We start from the raw sequence: 14,091 nt of genomic DNA on the forward strand, positions 1-14,091 counted from the left end.
TTTCAAGAACCTACGCCACATTTATCTTATGAAAAGAATATTTAATGAAAATTATTTAGCATGTTTCCAGCTGCTGCGGAGCGAGTAACAGTGATCTCTGACTGTTAACAATTAGCCGCCATTACGCGGTATATTTAAAAATATTTTTTCACAGCATAATGTCTGATAGCCGGAGTGGAAGAAATTATGTAAAAATATTCAGTGAGATTAACTGAAGGAATCCAGTGAAATAAGTTTATTAAAACTTGTCTATTTTCTGTGATAGTGAACTGAAGCTGAGTAATACTACGCTATTGTATTTACAGTAATTTGTAGGGAGCCTGGCGCTCGATAAAACCAGATATAATACGTAATTGGCAACCTACGAAATACATTAATTTGCTTATTATATCTCTTTTGTATTTTTTTAAAAGCTAAACGTAAAAACTAACTTCACTAAAAATCAGTAACATATCACAAAAAATCAAAGGACAAACAAATTTACTAGAAGAGTGTTTCCTCTAAATAAATAGTATACATTATTTTTTTAAGATATATAATAAATAGCGCCCTGTTATGTGGGGCCCGAAGAGATAAAATATTTTTTTAGGCCTTGTATGTATGTACTTGTTAACATGTATTGTATGTATTCTAATGTCTATCAAATTCCATTTCATGTATAAACTTGAATGAGGAAAGCAGAGAAGAACTGTATAGACCCTGAGAGGAACAGATAGCAAAAATAAAAGAAAACAAAAAAGATATCAAGGTAAGGACCACTATGCATAAAAGCTTGCTACATAGGCCCGTATCATCAAAGTATAGTATCATAGATGTTACATGGTGTACAGTGGTGTAGATATTAATATTTTGTGATTTTGGAAACAATAAGCAGTTTGACTTGTGAACTTAGTCCGCATTTGTAGTTTGGAGCAATTTTTGTAGTTAGCCCAGTGAAAGTTATCGTCATTATGGGAAAAGTTGGACATGTGTTAGATTTGCAACCAGATAATGTGTCCAATGTTACAAATAATGTGCAACTATTGAGCGATATGGATAGTGACACTGACATACTAAATATGAATAGTGATCGGGGGGGGGGGGGGGAGAAAATGTAACCAATGTAATTTCAGGTGCAGTGGATGCAAACTTCTATGCCACCACCACCGCCTTCTAACGGTAACCAGTACCAGTGTGACAATAGGAATTATATGCAGAATACTAATGCAATACTACAAACATGGACAGACTCGAATAGCAGCGGAAGGGTAGTAGAAATGCCCACTGACGGAAACCACCATAGTTCAAGACCGTCAAACGAACAACGGCCACAATAAGCTCCCAATTGATGGTCGGCGATAAAACAGGGGGCACACCTGTAAACAATACACAAGATAATATATTATTACTGAGGTACCAAGATGGAAACAGTACACAACATTACTTATGGAATCAAACCAATGTAACAAAAAAGAAATAACTGAAGTACAAACCATCATAAAAGCTAGAATTAATGAATTGCCAGTAGAAATATATATAGATACAGGTGCCACTACTAATGTTATGAGCTATGATCTATTCAAAACCTTGAGCCAAAACCGCAACTTACCGACATTTCCTGTACAAAACTGCTGTGTCATTGGAGCCTTGGGAGCACAAGTACAGAATGTTCAGTATCAGGTGCTGGTAGGTTTATGCCTAGGGGAAGATAACGTAAAATGTATCTTTCTCGTAGTCAAAGGATTGAGAGTACCCTGCATCCTGGGGGGAGGTTTCCTGAGCGAGATGAAAGCAAAAATTGATTTCTCCAGCGAGAAGATCTCCCTACTGAATGAAAATAAACAGATTGTACTGGATTTAACACGAACAGTAAGTACACCCGGTAAAGATTGCCCGAGCGTACGAGTAAAAAGTGAAGAGATGCCCATATTTCAATTAAGCAGCAATTTAAGGGGCCAGGGAGAATATTATTCGGACGCAGCTCACAACGAAACGCTTCGCTGGACCGAAACCCTTAACAACAAAGCACAAGAATCATGTTATCTAACTGAATCCCAACAAAAGCAGCTCACACAGTTATTGAATAACTACAGTGATGTTTTCTCTGAAAAACCTGGAATCATCAAAGGGTATATGTACAATATAGATGTGCTTCCCCATGCGATATTCTGCCAAGCATCATATTCAGTACCGTGGACGAAAAGGGAGGCAGTTAACAAAGAAATACAAAAAAATGCTGCAAGGGGTATAATAGAACCAACCCTTTCGCCGTACAGCAGTCCGCTGGCAGTTGTAGCCAAGCCAGATGGAAAAATCAGACTTGTCCTAGACGCCAGGAACATTAAAAAAATTATAGTACCCGTTAGGACGAGACCGGTGAATTTAGAAGAACAAATACAGAAATTCTATGGAGTCAAATATCTCACCTCGATAGATATGCGAAGTAGTTACTGGCAAATCCCGCTAACCAAGGAATCTAGAAAATTCACCGCCTTCATTTTTAATGGAAGGAGTTATCAATTCAAAGTGTTACCTTTTGGAGTCAACGTAAGAGCAGGCGTATTCATTACGGCATTGGACCAAGCACTAGGCGCAGACTTGCTAGAAAAAGTTACTCTTTACGTGGATGACCTTCTAGTGGCCATAAGCACATGGGAAGAACATATAGAAATCCTGGAAAGAGTGTTAAATAAGCTCGCAGAAGCAGGAATAACTGCAAATCTTGAAAAATCAAAATTTGGGAGGGATCAGCTTAAATTCCTTGGACACATCATATCACCTTCTGTACTAATGCCTGATACCAAGAAGATACAAGCGATCAAAGAATTCCCCAGCCCACAAACAAAAAACAGTTAAAATCATTTATCGGACTAGTCTCCTTTTTCCGACGTTTTGTGCCAAATCAACTGCTCAACAATGAAGCCTTGTTCACCTTATTGCGAAAGAATGTCACATGGAACTGGTCCGCAGAATGTCAGCAAGCTTATGAAGAGATCAAAGGAGCCTTAGTGAATGCACAAATGCTCTACCATCCGGATTTTTGTATAGCCACCGACTCTTCATCCTATGGTTTAGGAGCATGTCTGTTTCAAGTAGAAGAAACCAATGGGAACAGGGAAACAAGAGTTATAGCTTTTGCCAGCCGAGTGCTTACTCGATATGAAAGAGCATATTCGGTGACCGAAATGGAAGCACTCAGTGTTGTATGGGCTCTGCAAAAATTTCATTATTATGTTTATGGCAAATCAATTAAATTGTTCTGTGATCACCAAGCCTTAAGCTTCCTATTAACCTGCAAACTATTATATGCCAGACTAGCCTGTTGGGCATTAGTACTAAGAGAATACAATTTAAAAATGATGTACATAAAAGGGAAAGATAATGTCATTGCAGACGCTTTATCACGTCTACCAGTAGGCATGTCACAGCTAGGTGAAATGATCGAGCGCACGTCAGAATATAAAGTTTTATTAATGACGTCGCAACCATACCGTCGCGAATATTTGCACCTGTGCAAGAATGTAGAACAGCTGCAAGACGAAGATCATACCTGGACGAAAGTGAAACGATCACTAATATTAGAGCAAGCTAACAGCGAAAATTCGTGGTACAAAGTGGAGAACAACATATTGTACCACAGAAATGACACCGCCTCAGATAACTGGTGCATGTGTATCCCGTACAAATACATACAAAATTTTATCTGGTACACGCATTATGCATGGGGACATGTAGGAATACAGAAGTGTGTAGCAATAATACAAAGATATTGTTACATCCCGAATAGTAAATGTGTGGTCCAAAAGATATTACGAACGTGTGACATTTGTCAGAAAGCTAAAGCCAACAATAGAAGCAACAAAACAGATCTGCATCCAATTATTTCGATACAGCCACTTCAAATTGTGTCAATGGACATCGCAGAACCATTACCTATGGCTCGCGGTGGAATGAAATATATATTAGCTGTTTACGATACCTTTACTAAGTATGTGAAACTGTTTCCAATGAAAACCACTACTGCCAAACAGATGATACAACGCATATCAAAAGAATTCATACTGAAAACAGGAAAACCACTAAACGTCCTAACAGACAATGCTAGATATTTCACTGGTCAACTGTGGAAGGAGTTTCTACGTGACCAAAATTTAAAGCATGTATTAGTTGCACATTTCCACCCGGAAGCAAGTCCCGTAGAGAGAATTTTTCGGAAACTCAACAGAATTATCCGAACATATACTCATCAGCAACATACAAAGTGGCCGGAATTGTTACCTGTCTTTGAAAATATACACAACAATCTACCTCATCCAGCCACCGGATACACGCCCAATGAGTTATTATTTAGTACTGCAGAACTAAATGAATGGATCACGCTGCTACCAAAATTGCCGCGCACAGATAAAAGGCAAGAGGATAAAATACAGGACGCCATCAGCAACATGACGAGCTGCGCTAGTCAACGAAAGAGTTGATATGACAAGTCAATAAAACGGACAGTCCCATATCAGATAAACGACTTAGTTTTGATAAGAAACCATCCGAAGTCGTCACTCATAACAAAGAAGAACAAGAAATGGCAAATGCTGTATAATGGACCTTTTAAAATTATACAAATACCGCACGGTTGTAGCTACCTTATAGCTGATGTGATGAGCGGGAAGATCAAAGGATTGTATCCCTATAAGGACTTAAAGAAATTTGTGGTACCTGACAACAGGACATGAATGGTTTACTGTATTTTTGTGTAATATGTAGGTTTTTCACAGACTTCAATAGATATTTTTGTGTAGTTGTAAGAATTTGATGTTTTGTTTGTGCTTAATATGTAAGATGTTTGGTCTTTATGTCAAGGAATGATTTACATATCAGCCTTCAAAAATGAGTAAAAAGAAGCTAAAGGACCATCAGTCCAATGATAGAATTTGTTTAGAAACATAATTAGTAAGTGTAGATGTTTTTCAGTGGTTATTAGAGTTAGCAACTATAAATTTTATTATGCTGTGTGATAAAAGTTTATTTAAAGAATGCACTAAATATTCTAATCTGTCACATGAAAAATGAACAGAAAGGTGTGTGCAAAAGACTGTACACATACCATGTGACATCTGTGATGCTGTGCTTTGACCTTAAAAGAGAAAGTATAAGCATCTAGCCACAATATTTGAGATTAAATGAGAGCTCCACTTTAGAGCCTGTTTTTGACAGTTGCAAACCTTTTATAGGATACACGATTACGCTAACAGCTTATGGAGCAAGCTCATGTGCAGCGGTCCTAATCCCCAAATAAATATACCCTATGACAAATTTATTAAAGCTCAAATGTAAAAGTATTGCAAGTCAGGCAATAACAGAACAAAAGTACTTTTGATTTGTGAAATTTCATTGTAACATATTGTGTAAATGAACAGACATCTGTGTCACTATGTGATATTAAAAAAAACAGTAATCATGTAATACAATTGTATCAAAGTCATGCTGTAAGCAATATTAACAGGAACTATAATAGTGTGTTGGTATTCGTGGAGGAAGTGTAAACTTTGAGAACTGTATTAATGATCAACTTGGACAGTGAACACTTATGTGCTGTACAACTGAAAAAACGCGAGGTACAAACATTAACAAAACATATCTGTGTGCAGTGACCGAAAACACAAAACTGTGATCAGTATGTGTTCGAAACTGTACAGACAACATTTTTAGTTTGGACGCTACCTCCTGCGCGCCAACAATTAATATAACGCCACGAACCACGTAGTAGGACGTTCTGCAACGGCAACTACAGTGGAACGCTCTCAAACAAAGACTGTGAAACATAAATATTCCATACGAAGTGATGAAAACAGGGATGTGCAGTGCTTACTTCAGCATCATATCTCCTGCATCATTCAGCACCAGTACGTGCAAACGAACACGAAAATACCAAGTAACTGAGTCTGTGCCTCGATGATGCAATAATGTTCACTAATCAATTCTTACCCACAGACATAACATCTTATAATATCCGTTCTATAACATATGTGCATTTGTTTCATAATTTGCACGAGTCAACATCCTCTCCCGTGCTGAAAACTTCAACGAGCGGTGCGCAACAATGCAGACGCACCACGCAGACAAAATAACGTCGATCTGTACTCCACATCCTGTCCGCCGGCTACGGACAAGAAATAGGACAACAGTTTCCAGCCGACACTCCATGGCAACAGGCAGGAGGCATTGCGGTAGCGACATACAGCGTCATCCACACCACACGACGTGAAATGCGCCGACAAAAATAAAAAATAAAAACTCAAAATATTACCAACACAATATAAAAAATCTGATATACGTTTGTTTCTTTTTCAGAAAATTTTATATTTGATGTAAATACTTGTAATACCAAAATATGTAGAACCAACTTATGTAAGTAACACAAAGGGTTAAATCTATCAGATCTGCCGAGGTTTTTCTGGGGTTTCCCTGCGGCCCTCGTCCAAATGGAAGAGCTTGTTATATTGTAACAGTCCCCAGCCATGTTATGTAAAAAGACTCAAAATGAATGTGTACCCATGACCTAATACACGGTAAAGTGAACTGAAAGTGACCAACGAACAAAAGAAAAGTGACACTCGTGGTTACAAGGACCAAACATTAAGTAGTGTGTTCCTTGTAGCCCAGGGGGCTACCATTATCGAGATGAAACATAAATAAAAATGACTGTATGTGACTCAAAATGAATTGCAAACATCGATTTATCTGCGAAAGGTAAAACTGTAAAAATATACAATATAGATCGATAGATGCAGAAAAGACATTATTTTTATTGTATGAGATTATAATGTGTAAGTAATTAAAAGAAATATTATCTTTGTAAGAGTATAAAATATAATGCAATGCTCATTCTTCTGTCTAGTCTGTTTTGTTCTGTTCGTTCTGGTGTTAGCTGGAATAAGATACACAAGCTATTGTGCTACACTAGCATTTGTTTCTGTCGTAACGTAATTGCAAATATTTAATGGTGTAAACTGTATCCTAGTAAGAATATATTAGTATAAAGTGATCTCCGTGTGTTATTATTTACACATTTATCTTATGAAAAGAATATTTAATGAAAATTATTTAGCATGTTTCCTGCTGCTGCGGAGCGAGTAACAGTGATCTCTGTTAACAATGAGCCGCCATTACGCAGTACATTTAAAAATATTTTTTCACAGCACTATGTCTGATAGCCGGAGTGGAAGATATTATGTAAAAATATTCAGTGAGATTAATTGAAGGAATCCAGTGAAATGTTGTTGTTGTTGTGGTCTTCAGTCCTGAGACTGGTTTGATGCAGCTCTCCATCCTACTCTATCCTGTGCAAGCCTCTTCATGTCCCAGTACCTACCGCAACCTACATCCTTCTGAATCTGCTTAGTGTATTCATCTCTTGGTCTCCCTCTACGATTTTTAACCCTCCACACTCCCCTCCAATACTAAATTGGTGATCCCTCAATGTCTCAGAACATGTCCTACCAACCGATCCCTTCTTCTAGTCAAGTTGTGCCACAAACTTCTCTTCTCCCCAATCCTATTCAATACTTCCTTATTAGTTATGTGATCTACCCATCTAATCTTCAGCATTCTTCTGTAGCACCACATTTCAAAAGCTTCTATTCTCTTCTTGTCCAAACTATTTATTGTCCATGTTTCACTTCCATACATGGCTACACTCCATACAAATACTTTCAGAAACGACTTCCTGACACTTAAATCTATACTCGATGTTACCAAATTTCTCTTCTTCAGAAACGTTTTCCTTGCCGTTGCCAGTCTACATTTTATATCCTCTCTACTTCGACCATCATCAGTTATTTTGCTCCTGAAATAGCAAAACTCCTTTACTACTTTAAGTGTCTCAATTTCCTAATCTAATTTCCTCAGCATCTCTCGACTTAATTCGACTACATTCCGTTACTCTCGTTTTACTTTTGTTGATGTTCATCTTATATTCTCCTTTCAAGACACTGTCCATTCCGTTCAACTGCTCTTCCAAGTCCTTTGCCGTCTCTGACAGAATTACAATGTCATCGGCGAACTTCAAAGTTTTTATTTCTTCTCCATGGATTTTAATACCTACTCCGAATTTTTCTTTTGTTTCCTTCACTGCTTGCTCAATATACAGATTGAATAACATTGGGGATAGGCTACAGCCCTGTCTCACTCCCTTCCCAACCACTGCTTCCCTTTCATGCCCCTCGATTCTTATAACTGCCATCTGGTTTCTGTACAAATTGTAAATAGCCTTTCGCTCCCTGTATTTTACCCCTGCCACCTTCAGAATCTGAAAGAGAGTATTCCAATCAACATTGTCAAAAGCTTTCTCTAAGTCTACAAATGCTAGAAACGTAGGTTTGCCCTGCCTTAATCTAGCTTCTAAGATGAGTCGTAGGGTCAGTATTGCCTCACATGTTCCAATATTTCTACGGAATCCAAACTGATCTTCCCCGAGGTCGGCTTCTACTAGTTTCTCCATTCTTCTGTAAAGAATTCGCGTTAGTTTATTAAAACTTGTCTATTTTCTGTGATAGTGAACTGGAGCTGAGTAATACTACGCTATTGTATTTACAGTAATTTGTAGGGAGCCTGGCGCTCGATAAAACCAGATATAATACGTAATTGGCAACCTACGAAATACATTATTTTGCTTATTATATCTCTTTTGTATTTTTTTTGAAAGCTAAACGTAAAAACTAACTTCACTAAAATTCAGTAACATATCACGATAAATCAAAGGACAAAGAAATTTACTAGAAGAATGTTTCCTCTAAATAAATAGTATACATTATTTTTTAAGAGATATAATAACACCACTCAACATCCATGTATTATTGCCCCAATAGACAAACTGCAGAACACTATTAAACACAAGCCAGCAAGTATTCTGTAAGCTGTCAACTAGTTTACACCACATGGAAGCGAATAGTACAGCATACAGTGAGAACATTGCAAATTATGTTTATTCGTGTTTGCTACAGACAGAAAGTCTTTCATAGTGTTAAACACATCATCGATTTTGTAGTTATAAATTGTAGCTTCCAATCTGGTAATACCATGTTCTCTAGTCAAGAAGGACGTGAACTTTTCTCGTGAATGCATATCAGGCCTATTTATTAAACGATACTGATATCTTGTTCCCTCTGGAGCCTGTGCTGTGGCATACAAATACGTTTTATATCTTCACAAATGTAATTCATCCATGTTAAATATTCTATTCCAGCTGTCTTATCTTTGTTCACAATCACATTGCCGTTTCCTCAGTATCTTCCATGCACACACAAGTCGTCGTTTGATGTTAGCTAATCACACATTTCCATTTTGTTAATAACCCCAGCAAAATCTTGCATTACTTCCTGATCCACAAGGTAACAGTTATCTATACAGAGCTGCTGCAATCTTCAAGGCGCTTGGTCGATCTGAATAGCTATTTTGATGTCAGCCAATTCTACTTTATATATAATACAGTATCACGATTTTTATATCTCCTCAAAATGCTTTCCTGCACTTCCTTGCCCATTTTTTTCATTTTTACTCTTGCTGTCATATTGTCGTTCTCGTGTGGGAGATACGGTACTGTTGGATTGACACTGTCGTTTGCAGTGACGAACTTGAGAATTTACCATGTAGGTAACTGTTGAATGCACCACATACTTCCTTCTTTAACTTTACAGACCATCCAACCTCTAATTTTTTCCAGCAGACTACTTGATCACAGATTTTAAACACCAGAATACTGTCGCAAAAAGGCTCTGTAATCGGCGTAACCACATTTAAGTTCAGTTTGCTTACAAGGAAACCTCTCCATCGCACCCCCCTCAGATTTAGTTATAAGTTGGCACAGTGGATAGGCCTTGAAAAACTGAACACAGATCAATCGAGAAAACAGGAAGACGTTGCGTGGAACTATGAAAAAAATAAGTAAAATAAACAAACTGAGTAGTCCATGCGAAGATATGCAACATCAAGGACAATGAAAGTTAAGGAACGCCGTGGTTCCGCGGTTAGCGAGAGCAGCAACGGAGCGTGAGGTCCTAGGTTCAAGTCTTCCATCGCATGAAAAGTTTAATTTTTTATTTTCAGTTTATGTGACAAACTCTTATGTTTTCATCACTTTTTCGGATTGATTATCACATTCACAAGAAAACCTAAATCGGGCAAGGTAGAAGAATCTTTTTACCCATTCGTTAAGTGTACAAGTTAGGTGGGTCGACAACATATTCCTGTCATGTGACGCACATGCCGTCACCAGTGTCGTATAGAATATATCAGACGTGTTTTCCTGTGGAGGAATCGGTTGACCTATGACCTTGCGATCAAATGTTTTCGGTTCCCATTGGAGAGGCACGTCCTTTCGTCTACTAATCGTACAGTTTTGCGGTACGGTCGCAAAACACAGACACTAAACTTATTGCAGTGAACAGAGACATCAATGAAGGAATGGACAGATCATTACTTTGCGAAAATAAAGAAAGTAAACTTTTCAGTCGAGGGAAGACTTGAACCAAGTGTTTTTTTTTTTGTATCTCTAACAAAGTTGACGTATGTCCTCACCTCGGTGATGGTTAAAACGATTTCGCCCCCAGGTGGGCTCAAACCACCAACCTTACGGTTAACAGCCGAACGCGCTTTTTTTTCTATCCACTTTTTTTTCTTTTTTTGCCTTAACCACATTTTTTATTTTTTGTTATTTTTGTTTTTTATTTTTTTATTCTTTTTTTATTTTCCATAACCACTTTTTTTAACAAAAATTTTAACTTAATTTGTAGTCTTTTTTTCTTTTGGAACTACAAAAAAAATCCTAAGTGCCACCGCCACTTTTCATCCTAAAAAAAAAATCTGGTCCACTTCAGGCGTTGGCTCCTGACTAAACCTACTCCAGAGAGCTACCTATATACCAGGGGAAATATGGGAAATCAAGGTTAGGGCTATCCTTACAAACAAAACAAAATCTTCATTTTTCAGAATTTTATTTTTATTTTTATTGTTTTTATTTTTTTTCTCTCTTCCTTCCTTGGGTTTTGTGTGTGTGTGTGTGTGTGTGTGTGTGTGTGTGTGTGTGTGTGTGTAATCGATCAGAGGCCTTCTGCGCCCCGCTGGTAATATGTTGAGTCACGTCTTCTCAAAATTGATGTGTTTCGTTAAATTGTTCAGAAATGTTCATTGGTTCAAACAGGAAACCTTCTTCTCTCTTGGCTTAACACATTCCATCTGCGAGGCGGGTCGTGGAAAGCACTCCCAAGGAAGTTTGAGAAAAATTGTCTGTATTTTGGGTGACGGACAACGACATAATGACGGTCACTGAGGTATGTCCAAAAATCGAGTACAGAGTCTACAGTTTGTCCAAGTAGGTATTCACAGCATTGGTCTTTGTCCGAGGAAAATAAGTCACTTTCCGGAAATAATAATGAAAGGGGAGTAATCCGATCCGGAACGTCCCGTGTAAGAAAAGCCACAATACGACGAACCAAGTGCCAAACCTCCGCCGCCGGTCCGCAAACAAACCGATGTTCATTATTGTCTGGCACTCCACACGTGGAACATAGAGGTGATTGGGCGAGGTGGATACGACGAAGGCGAAGTTGGTTGATTTGCTTACCATTGACAGTTAGGTACCAGACAGATTGAACATTCGTGTCAAGGTAACAGGCGAACACCGCGCGCCATACATGACGCCAGTCAACCTGGGGAAACTTTGGTTCAATCGGGTTAGGTGGACGACCTAATCGGAGGACATTGTATACTGCCTTTGTCTTGAGTAAAAGTTGTCTTAGTAAGATGAGGCGTAGATAACTGAGTTCAAGAAAGAAGTATCGTGTATAATGGAACTGGGCCGGAACATCAGAGGTCATCACTGGGGCTGACAGTGAGACCGGCGAATATGCCGACAGAAGGAGACCAGTGAGGCTCGTTGGGCAACGTGTCCATACCGTCATCTGGGAGCTGACAAATAGAGCGCGAGCTCTATCCAGCACGTGAAACAGACCTATCCCACCTCGTTCACGGGGAAGAATAAGGGTTGCATAGTTAACCTTGAACAACAGCCCAGAGCTGACGAAAGATGCCATCGCTGCCAACATGCGACGTGCCACAGTAAGCGGAAAAGGTAGAATTTGCGCTACATGGGGAACTCGGGATGCGATATATATATTTACATATCGAGCTCGTTGGAGATATCTAGGGATCGAAGGCGATGGTCCATAAAACCTGCTCTGATCATTAAAAGGAGGCGTCGGCAGTTGGTGGTGGCTGAACGCCGGAGATTAGATGAAAAATCTATTCCCTAACAGCGAATGGTATCAACGGTGGTGAGAGGTGTAACGCACTCCACGGGAAGTCCCGTGCCAACGAACATAACTTGTGACTTACGCACGTTTAAAGAGCTACCCGACGCCTCACCATAAGTCGCTACCCACGTCAAAACTGCTCGAACCTCGTCGGCATTTCGTAAACAGATGACTACATCGTCAGCATAGGCCGTGCAACAGAATCGGTAGCGATCTATGGACAACCCTACCAAACGTTGTCTTAGTCCACATAGCAAGGATTCCAAGGAAAATGCGTACAAAATCGCTGAGAGAGGGCAACCTTGAGGTACGGATCGACCTATTTTTATCGAAGGAGTGAGTCTGCCATTGTACATAATCCTGGATGAGGCACCCCGCAGAAGGCGCATCACTACCGTGATAACGGCGACTGGGAAAGCCATATGGTGGAGAACGGCCGTAAGGAACGAATGATCAACCCTATCAAAAGCTTGACTAAAGTCCAAAGACGCAAGTGCCCCAGACAGGCGTTGTGCCTGGGTAACGGCGATCATATCCCTGTAGCGGCATAAAGCCGTGCGGATATTATTATCCCCTCCCAGAGATGCTTGGTCTGGTGACAACATATCGGGCAACGTTTTTAAGTCGTGCCGCCAAAAGGCGAGTGAAGATTTTCATATCACTGTTAAGGAGGGTGATGAGTCGATAATCACTGATATTGTTGCCACCATGCGGTTTATGTACAGGAATAATAATTCCTTCCATGAAAGCGTCCGGCACAGGTACTTCAGGAGACATCAGTTCCCGACAGATGGAGGTGAAGGTGGATTCTAACAAATCACGGAAGGTGCGATAAAATTCGAGGGGAAGACCGTCGGGTCCTGGGGAGCGATTGATGGTTCCTGCCCGGATCGTATCGCAGACTTCATCACCAGTCACATCAAGTCAATCGCCGCATCTCCTGGGATACCACCGAAGTTGAGCTGTAAGACTTCCTCGATCAACTCTGGGGAATGTGGAATTGCGGCGTAGAGCTGCTGGTAGTGGGCGTGAAGCATATTCCCTATTGCAGATTGGGTTACGTATCGACGCCCTTCTTGGTCTGTTAGGACGTGAATCAATTTTCGGCGTCGATTTTGGCGTTCTTGGATGATATGGTACATCTACGGATGTTCATGAGGCATGCGATCAGCAGTATGAGATCGTACTATCGCTCCTTCCAAATACCTCCGCATGAGATTGGAGATTTGTGCCTTAGCATGGTTCATCCTTGTATGGCGCTCAGGGGAGGCTGGCAGCGTGGAGCATTCTCGTAGGATCCTGTAGTAAAAATCCATAGTGCTCTTCCTCCAGGCTACAACATCTTTGCCATACCGGATCAAAGTTTTTCGAAGAGCATGTTTTGCACACTGGATCCACCAGGATATGGTAGACGGATACGTGGGACGGCGTCTATTACATGTGATCCAAGTGTCTTCTATTAGAAGTCGACAGTCAGGTGAATTAAGGAGTGCCGTGTTCAGTTTCCATAAACCACGTCCGTGCCATACTGCCTGTCTTGTGAGAACAACATCACAGAAGTAAGCCTCATGATCTGAGAAAGAAACAGGCCAGATTTCAGCCTGTCGAGTGTGTTGTATTAGGGATCGCGAGATGTAGATGCGATCCAGTCGGCTAGAGGAGTGCGCAGTGTAGTACGTAAAGCCCATAAGATCACCGTGAACATGTCTGCACGTGTCGACAAATTGTAGCCGCGTGACGACTGTTTCCAGAGCTGCGCATGGTGAGTGACGCGGCAATTGATCCTGAGGTCGCTGGCTGCAGTTGA

Source organism: Schistocerca cancellata, chromosome 8 (genome assembly GCF_023864275.1).
Source record: "Schistocerca cancellata isolate TAMUIC-IGC-003103 chromosome 8, iqSchCanc2.1, whole genome shotgun sequence".
Taxonomy (NCBI): domain Eukaryota; kingdom Metazoa; phylum Arthropoda; class Insecta; order Orthoptera; family Acrididae; genus Schistocerca; species Schistocerca cancellata.